The sequence below is a fragment of the Hippoglossus stenolepis genome, chromosome 8, assembly GCF_022539355.2.
Source record: "Hippoglossus stenolepis isolate QCI-W04-F060 chromosome 8, HSTE1.2, whole genome shotgun sequence".
Lineage (NCBI taxonomy): Eukaryota > Metazoa > Chordata > Actinopteri > Pleuronectiformes > Pleuronectidae > Hippoglossus > Hippoglossus stenolepis.
Window position 1 is genome coordinate 25,995,787 of NC_061490.1, and position 9,921 is coordinate 26,005,707.

Consider the following 9,921-nt stretch of genomic DNA (forward strand, 5'->3'; position numbering starts at 1 on the left):
CAGCCTGCTCGCCACACACGCCAAGATCTGCTGCTTGTCTCGGTGAAGAGAGGAACGTCTGAACTTCAGCCTTCAGACCAAAACCAACAAAGAACTGAAATACATGTGTTTATATAAATCATATAAAGATCCTGATGGTCACGAGTGCAGCAGAGACAATCAGGGTTTTTTGCACATTTCCGTGAAGGCACAGTGACTCGTCATTAACCTGGAGGAGACCAGGGATTGGAACCTGTGTCCTTGTTGTGTTGCTGCTTCTCTGCCTCCTGAAGCCAAACCCCCTTTGGCCTTTGCCAGGTCAGAATTCATCCATAAATCCAGATCCAGTAGCTTAGATAAAAACCTAATCCAGCCTCTCTCACGTTCAGTTGTGATGCGAGGACGCTTCGGTCTTCATGTGAAGTCACGGAGGGGGAAAATGTTTTTCCAGCCATAAAGCGACGTCTAATTTTTTAATTTAAACAGCGACGTGTAACCGGAAAGAAGCGGCGGTTAATGGACACGGCCTTTTGTTATTTACTCTTTCTGGATGTTAATGTCGCTGTCCCCCCCGCCTCCACTGTCTCATTATGGGTCAACACAAAAATATGCACAAATGCACACATTACTGCATCACCTTCACACACACACACACACACACACACACACACACACACACACACACACACACAAAGGGTGGCAGTTGCTCATCAGACTGGTGCCATGCTCCACCTCTCCGCAAAGCTTTCATGCTAGCTCCTGGTTGCCTTGGCAACTGGCTGCGTGTGTGAGCATGTGTGTGAGCATGTGCGTGTGTGTGTGTGTGTGAGTGTGTGTGTGTGTGCACTGTGTCAAGTACAATGTGAAGAAAGAGAGGGGGAGAGCATGAAGAGCAGTTAATGTAGATACACACGCAAAAAAACATGTGCAGGAAAACACACACACACACACACACACATTAATTTATGCAGATGTGAGAAGTGCAGGATTAGCATTACGCCCGGCGTTACTACACATCCACTTAGCGGCCTGACGGCGAAACAGACCACGAGTCCACAGACACACCAAGACACGTTGCATCTCTCGCACACTTAAAAAATAAAAGTCTTGTTTTGGAAAACGCAAGAAATAAGAGCAACTATAAAAGCAACGACAATTATTGAAATACAGGATGATAATTGATAATTGATGATAAGTGATAATTTAAGATCGGCCCAACAGTGACTGACGGCTCCCAGCGGAGGTCAAGGCTCAGACCAGACTCTGTGCTGAGATCCTTTACGCAGCTTTAAAACTCCCCTCACTGGAACTCTGCTTCCATGAGAACACAGTGGACATGTGACGTCACATCCGGATCGTTCCTGCAGCTTCTCTCCAGGTAAAAGGATGAAAACAGCTAAACTCCACCATGGCTGACATTTCCTGCAGCGTTCAACAAGCTGAAATCTGCCGGAGGAGGCAGAGGCAGAAACGTCACAATGCAACGCAGCCACGTCTGTTCAGCTCTGCCACCATTAGCATCTGAAATCTGCTTCGTTTGGTGGGAGGGCGGCGGCACATCATCTGGTGGACAGAAGGTCAATGGAACACTTGACCAACACTAACATCTGAACCCACAGTGAACTGATGGACCTCACGACTCTCCGCTGCAAACTGCACGTGTTCAGGAGGAAGAGGAAAGGTGGAGCGGAGAGAGAGAATAGAATAAAAGAAGAGAAAGGCCTTTGATGCAGACGAAGCTAAAAGAAGCAAAAAGAAGCGAGTGACCTGCAGGTTCGTCAAAAACACAAATGTACGGTGTTTTAGTTTAGTTTTATCATCATTTATTTTCATTTATGTATTTTATTAACCAATTCCTCAGGAGTTTGAGGGTTTTACTCATAAAAAGTGCCCAACGCGACACGTTCAGTTGAACATGTCTTCCTCGATATCATCAGATAAACTACAGCAGTGGTTCCTGCTGTAGTTTATCTGCCTGTTACTCTGTCAAACACTGACATTTTGATAATTATTGATTCATTTAGTTATTAATTTATTTCACCATGTTGGACAGAGACATTTTCTTGTGCCACAGGTGCGGATCTCTATCAAGGCAACAACATTCACAGATTCACTTCCTCTGTGGCAGAATGTCTTCAATGTAAAAGCACAACGTTCGTTTTGTTGCTGCAATTATTATATCGAGCTGATTTACAGAGCTTTTATTTTGAAAAGATGTAAAGATTGTCATTTTCTGAAATGTTATGAAAAAATATCATCAGTTCAGTGAATCATAGAAAAACACACGATGATGTCAGGATCGCGGCTCTGCTGCCATTTTGTGTTTTCTTCATGTCTGAGCAGCTAATTGCAGCTAATTGCTTTCACCTGCCGGCTCTGGTGTGAATCAGTCTCTGAAGAGAGGAAGAGGAGGAATGAGGAAGAGAAGCTGCAGCCTGGACGAGCAGGACGGAGTCACTGACCTACACAGGACCTTTATTTTCTGTAACGCTGCCGTCGACTTATCTCTGAATAACAGCTAATGTGCAGTTAAAGTGTTTTTACAGTGGCCTGAGGCCCCGGGGGCCCAGTGGGGCCCAGTGGGGCCCAGTGGGGCCTCCGGAGTGAGGCCCTGTTCCTGGGAGCGACGGTGTCAATGTATTTGATCCCAGAAGGTTAGTTGTCCTGCACCTTAATCCACATGCACGCCTCCTCCCCCTTTCATTCAGGAGCTGTGATTGGATTACACCACAGCTCAGCCCACGTGTGTGTGTGTGTGTGTGTGTGTGTGTGTGTGTGTGTGTGTGTGTGTGTGTGTGTGTGTGTGTACTGTATTCAGGCTCCAGCTGTAATATTTAATACTCCATCTTCGGCAGGTGATCTGAATTAATTTTGGTGAATTCATAATTTAAAAAATAAATGTCAGTTTTCTTATTGATAAAATGATAAAATAAATTCCAGCAGTGATGCAGGATTCAGTACGAACTTCACTTATATCTCTAATTCTCCACAGGAGCTGACGAGCGATGAACCTTTGAGGCATTAAAACATTTCTAACAGGCCTGTTTGGTCCTTGTGTTTATTCATTTGATCTTTTTTATTTCAGGGTTAATAAACGTCCAGAAAGAGACGAGAACAAAAGAAATACAAACAATGATTCTGTGTCTTTTCTTTTCATATAAGAGAGTAAACTGAGTCTGAGTGATAATCTGATAATCTTTCATTTTTAAAAAGGTCAGAAACTAAAGACTTTTGATGGATAATGTTGCAATTATTTAAATAATTAAACACATTTTGTGATGAGACAGGAACACAAACTAAAACAAATTTACATCAGGACATTTAAATGAAAGATATTTTAAAGTTGCATTTAATTGATAATACTCGTAATAATTAGAAATACATCACCTTTCATATGAAACGCATCTCGATGTTCTTTAAATTAAAACAGCAACGAAAAACTACCAAAGTTCCTGTTACTTCAAAAATGTTGAAAACACATTTATTTCTTAAATACTAATTTAAAGAAAGTCTATGCTATGAAAATAATTGAATACTTTGCTGTGGACACGAACAAACAAGGTGTTTTCTGAAATGTGGATCTTCTTCAGACATTTTAAACCACGGTGAAGGAAACAACTGCAAAAGATGCAAAGATAAAATGATGCAAAAACAAAGTGACAGGGGACTTATCATATAAGGGTTTTATATTTATATTCTTTATTGTCAGAGCGAAACCAAACACCTGCTTTTATCGGTGCAAACCATCAGTGAGGATTTTAGATTTAAATCCACTCAGGAGGAACAACTGAAATTTTAAAATCCGCTTCTGAAAAAGTGGCACTAAAACCTCATCTTTTAAAATGACGCTGCTAAATATCAAACGGCTCCGTCCTGATTGTACGCCGACTGCACATCTTCCAAATGTTACACAAAAAGATTCAGGTTAAAGTTTCTAGAACAACTTTGCAAAGAAAGAGCGAGAGACACGACAAATACTTTGTCCCAACAGTGAAGAAATGAAAATCTAAAACACGTCTTCAAACGCAGCTCACGACAGCAGCAGCCGTTTAGAAGTGTGTGTCTTCCAGCGCTCGTGTGCTTCATGTGGCTGAGTCGTGGCCCGCGGTTGCCTAGCGATAAGATAAAACTGAAGAAAGTGCAGCTTTCCTCCATGAAAACACGAGTGAATGGATTTTCAAATGTATTGTTCTTTACAAAGCAATAAAGCACAAAGTGCTCCACAGTCGTCTGAATCAAATACTTGAGCTCTGCTGTGTTTGGACGAGACCTGCATGTCTGCACACTGAAGGCTGCTCTGGCTTCGACCCTGCGCTCATATGGTGCACGGGAAATTAATCAGGACGACTTTTCTCTCAGCACACGCACATTTTTAAAAACAACAACGAAATACAGACAAACAACAACACAACCGCATGAGTCGTTTTTTAGCAAAACAACGTGTTCAACAATCTGATGTTCACACGTCAAACCAGCGAATCACAGAACAGTCGTCAGTCAGTGCACGTTCTCGCCTTTTGGGGGCGTGGCTTTGATGAGAGATGGGAGGGGCTGGGATGTATCGGTTGCATATTTTCTATTGCAAACTTTTATAGGAAACTTTAAACTTTGAGTCCAAGTGACAGAACCAGAACCCAAGGTCAAACCAACGAAGTCACCGAACCTGTTTCCAAACAAGAAGCCCCAGGACCTCCCTGACCTCCAGGAGATAAAGGGGGCTGTGAATCAAAGCCTGCAGATTAAACCTGGGGGGGCCGGAGGAGGCGAGAGGAGGAAGTCGTCACTTGACCTCTGAATGTGTGACTGACGCTCCCCCCTGGGAACAGAGGACGGCAGAGGACGGAGCGTCTTGACGGCCTCCTGCAGCCGGCTCCAGTCTTGTCCAGGACAATGAACAATCAGCGGTGAGTGTTGGTGATTAGAGGCACTCAGAGCAAACCTGGCTCCAGTGACGCTGCCGAACCTCCAGCAGCGTCACTGGAGCCTCCGTCCACTACGACCTGCCTCCACCGGGAAAACACAGCTTCTCTTTTTGACCTTCTGTCCACATTAAAGCAGCATTTTCACACCAAACTAGATCTTTACTAAGACACTCGTCTGTCCATCTTCTACCAAAACATCAGATCTGAGTGTAAACGATGAGGAGACAGTTTCTGTCCTTAAATCAATTCATTAAATAACATAAATAACCTTATTTCCATGTTTGCTACACGTTTTTACTGTTTAGTTCCCTCATCTTGTTGCACCCTCTTCTTCTGCAGTGGGTTAGTTGTCTCTGAAGGGAGAACCAGCGCCACCAGCTGTTTATCTCCATGAATCAACCTCTAAGACTTTAATAAAAGTACATCGGAGTGTTAAATGTCTACGTTTGGATGGAAATCAACCTGAAGGCTGTATGTCCTCGTTATTTAATATTGGGTTTAAAATGTAATTTGATAATAAAAGAAGGAAGAAGACAGATGTATTCACTAGCTCTGCAGGAAGAAGACGATATCTACAACACGTCTAAATTTCCACCAATGAGCTGTTTGTTCTCACGAGTGTTTGTTTGAAGGATTACGCAAAAACGACTGAGTTTTGGAGCGGATCAGAACAAATGTGCAGATACAGGGTCTCATTTACTCTGCAGCGATTCCCACAGAATGAATCCAATCTGTGGCAGTAACAGGGGGGCACGTGCACGGAGGTCGCCCTCACGTGCAACAGACTCTAACTGACAGGTACACAGGCAACAGCATGAAAGAGTGGTGCAAAACTGAAAAAGATATCTGAGGATGAAGAAGAGGAGCCGTACACGTAGAGGACGAAGACGTCAACTTGGAAAGACGAGGAGGTTCCAGAGCTTTTGGTGATGAGGGCCGACGCCGTGTGGACGAGCTGTGAACATACGTCAGGTCTGCTGCTGCTCCACAGAATCTCCTGCTGTGTTGCTCATGCATGAAAGACAAACTCCAGGGAAAGTCCGGACCCAAACATCCTCTGGAGTTCAGGTATGAAAATAGTTTTATTAATCTGACAGAAGAGTGACATAAAATAAGTGTTATTCTAACTGTGGGGGTGCAGCTTCAGACACCTCTTCATTTGAATCTAGACTCTTTCACTTCAGCTCCTGAAGGCTGTGACCCTCTGACACGTGTATTCAGAGGCTGGAGTCTCCAGCTCCGGATCCATTACTGCGTTTATACTGAGGAATAACTCAATTAACTGAAACACAAAATAAAACCTGCAAAGACGACGCAGGTCATCAAACCAGTGACTGATGTTTAGTTCATATACAACAGCATAGATCTGTCTGCACGGACTTGTCACAGCAAAATAAGAATTAGACACAATTTTCATATCAGATATCAGTTTTTGCTGCTAACGCCCCCAGTGTCTGTCTGGATGGTAATTAGGTCTTAGAAAAACCACTGATCTGCAATGCTGCAGAAACCTGTAAACAACATTGTTGTAATCAAAACCGCTTTAGTGTTGAAAGCAGACGCGACAATTACCATCTGGTAACTGCAGGAACGCACAAAGACGCTCCCAGGCTTTGATGGTAAAACAGAGGACACCATTGATGCTGCCGTGAATGCGATGCGCCTGATATGCTGCATATGTTTCTCATCCCGTTGCAACTCTATGGGATTAAACCTCCATAGCCCCACACACACACACACACACACACACAGATATACACAATCTACGGCTACACAATCTCAGGGTCCCCCTAATCATGTTCCTTCCACGGGTCCCCCGCTCTTCATTAAAACTCAGACAAGAAAAGGGGGTGCAGACAGGAGCAGGGCGGCAAAGAAAGGCTGCTGAGACAGAGTCCTCCAGCCTGTCTGGTGAAGAGTGTGGGAGCGTGTGTGACGGTGTGTGTGAGTGTGTGTGTTTTTTTTAGGGTGGGGGGGTGTATGGGAATTGACTTTGCCATTAAACGACTTGATTGAGAGACACCCACCCACCCTCCTCCCGGCTCAGCGAGCGGCAGCGGAGCAGCGAGGGACCCGTCACTTCCACCGCAGCAATTTGCTGTCTGGGAGGCACAAAGGGGGGGTCAGAGGTCAAATAAGTGCAGTGAGAAGGAGGTGCTTTCTCATGTTAATGCCGTCACAGGCAGCGCCGCATCACTCCAGGGCTGCTGCTGCTGCAGGAGCACGCTGGGCACCGGACGGTGGCATTTCATAAATATGATGCTGTGAGTATAATGGAGGACATCTTTAAAAGTAACACACAGCGTTACGCGGGATTAACAAAGTGGTGAACAACTGTCAATCACTGCAGCAACATGTGGAACATCAAGAGACTCTGATGTGTTTCTAACACCAACGTCAAGGTGAAGCCAAGTGAAGAAACATTTCATATTCCAGTACCTGGAGTTTAGGTCCGACACGGAGAACTGACTCTGGTGCATCTAAAGAAATAACTACATCTGTTTCTGACCCTGTGAGAAGTGATGATTGCTTATCACTGCTTTACGAGGCTTAAGGTTAAAGCCTTGAAAAACAAACACATACAGAGAATGAAGAACACATTTTATTATGAAGTTTGACTCGTTGGAACTGAAAAACACTCAAAAATCCTCAAACCGAAGTCTGACATCGTGTTTTACTTGTGGCACTTTCCAGTGTTAAACATAACAAGTTGTCAAATTGTCGACATAACATTTAGCTAATACTACACAACTAGAAATCCCTTCTTCTTCACCGCTCCACAAACAGCAGCTGCAGTTTTGCACAGAAACAGTCGATAGAAACTTTTTACTTTTACTCGAGTACAGAGGTGGAATCAATACTTCAGTGGTTTTAACACAAGTATCTGTACTTCTACTGGAGTGAAGAAAGTTTGGACCTTTGCCTCCTCTGATAAACACAATATAAATGATAATGAGAACACTCACCTGATATTTAAACATGACATTATGTTAAATTACAGTAATATGTTGTGAATCCTGTTTGTTTTTCCTGTAAATCCTGTAGCCCTGTACACGAGTCATGATTTAAGACAGCTCAATCCACTCCTCCACACACACACACACACACACACACACACACACACACACACACACACACACACACACACACACACACACACACACACACACACACACACACACACTGACCTGAGGCCGCTGGTTTCCTGAAGTTTGACTCCTCCTCTTCTCACTGAGTCTGTTCTTCCTCCAGTCATCTGAGAGCACGTGCTCAGGTGAGTTAAATCACGTCACAGGTTAGAGGGCTGCTCCTGTAACTCTGCTGTGGCCCCCTGCTGGTGGGGAGTGTTAACTCAGGTTGGGGGGGGGGTGTTGCTCCTTTTAGATGTAAGCACTGAATCGGTGGAATGAGCTTCATACATCTAAGGTTCAGTCATTCAGAGATGAAACCAGTTCAAAGCTGTTTCCAGGTGATTTACGTAGCTGCTCCGTCTCTCTATGCATTTTACTGCATTTTTCTTTTTACTGTGAATGTGAGTTTGTTTTTTGATTTTACATTTGTAAGATGTCACCATGCATCTCTCTTCTCTGGTTCTATCAGAAGAAACAATAACACTGAATGTGACGTGGATGAAAGATTAATCTGCTCATTACCAGCTTCTCTAAATTGTTTTATTTCTTCCTTATTTGTTTTAGACCTTTTCGAGAGAGATTTCTGAATCTTACTCTCTGCTCAGGAACAGGTTTTCTTTACATTTATACAAAATGTTTCCTGTTAAACTGGATCATCTTCCGGATTAGAAGTTACTATAAAATCTGTAAATAAAGTACATGACTGTTTTAGTTTACTTCGCAACCTGCAGGTGAACGAACGTGACAAACTGAATTCACCCTCGTTTTAAAATAATCTTTTTATCCATTCCAGGTTGAGATTCAGCTTCTTCACACTCAGGTATCGAACCTGCACACTGTGGTCCGTTGGTTTCACCCGCTCTGCACACAAACCCAGTCTTAGCTTCAGACACGTGAGCCACAGATTGACTGACTCTGAGGCTGTGAAGGACCCAACAGGAGGGAGGTGGAACAGGACCAAGCTGCCGCCAGCATGAGGGTTTGTGATAGGCCGAGACATCTGTCCATCAAACAGAATGAAAGAATCCAGATAATCTGATTCTGACTGAAACATGATGATGCTGTGGTTTCCTCAGCCCCCCCACACACACACACAGCCCAGTTCCCCTGGACACAGCCTCTAGTGGCCAACAAGGAAACTGCTTCCATGGGAATCCTGATGAAGCAGCAACAGGACGAGACTAAAGTGAATCTGGTGACGTGAGAACATGAATATTTATTTATCATCAATAAGATGAAGAGAAAAAAACTGTTTGTGTTTAAAGTTGCATTTGAGTTTTAGATCATTCAACTCCCAGTGCAGGAAGGAACTGGTTTGTTTAGATTACACACAACACAACTGAATAATATTAATAATAATGATGATGATGATAATATTAATAATAATAGTAACGATGATAATAATAATAATAATAATAATAATGTATTATTATAATTATCCTTAAACTGTAATAACATAATAATCATAATTATATAATAATTATGATAATATAATAATAATAATATAATGATCATAATATAATGAGAAATCTTCTCCTTTGTATTTAAGACCTCTTATATTTAATCAGTTTATAGTTTATCATTTGTGTGTGTATATGTGTGTGTGTAATAATAATAATAGAACTGAGCATTATCAATATTCACTGTCCCAACTTGTATTATTATTATTATTATTAATAAAGTAATCATAAATGGTCTCAGATATTATTTTATTTATCAAATAAATGATGAGAAAGTAAAAGTAAAATTCTCTGGTTTCATATTTACTGGTTTATTCTTTGATTATGGACTTTGATTATAACCCTAACCCAATTTAAACTATCACTGACTCTGCTCACATGTGATTTGCATGATAATTCAAATCATACACAGAGATTCATATATTTTGT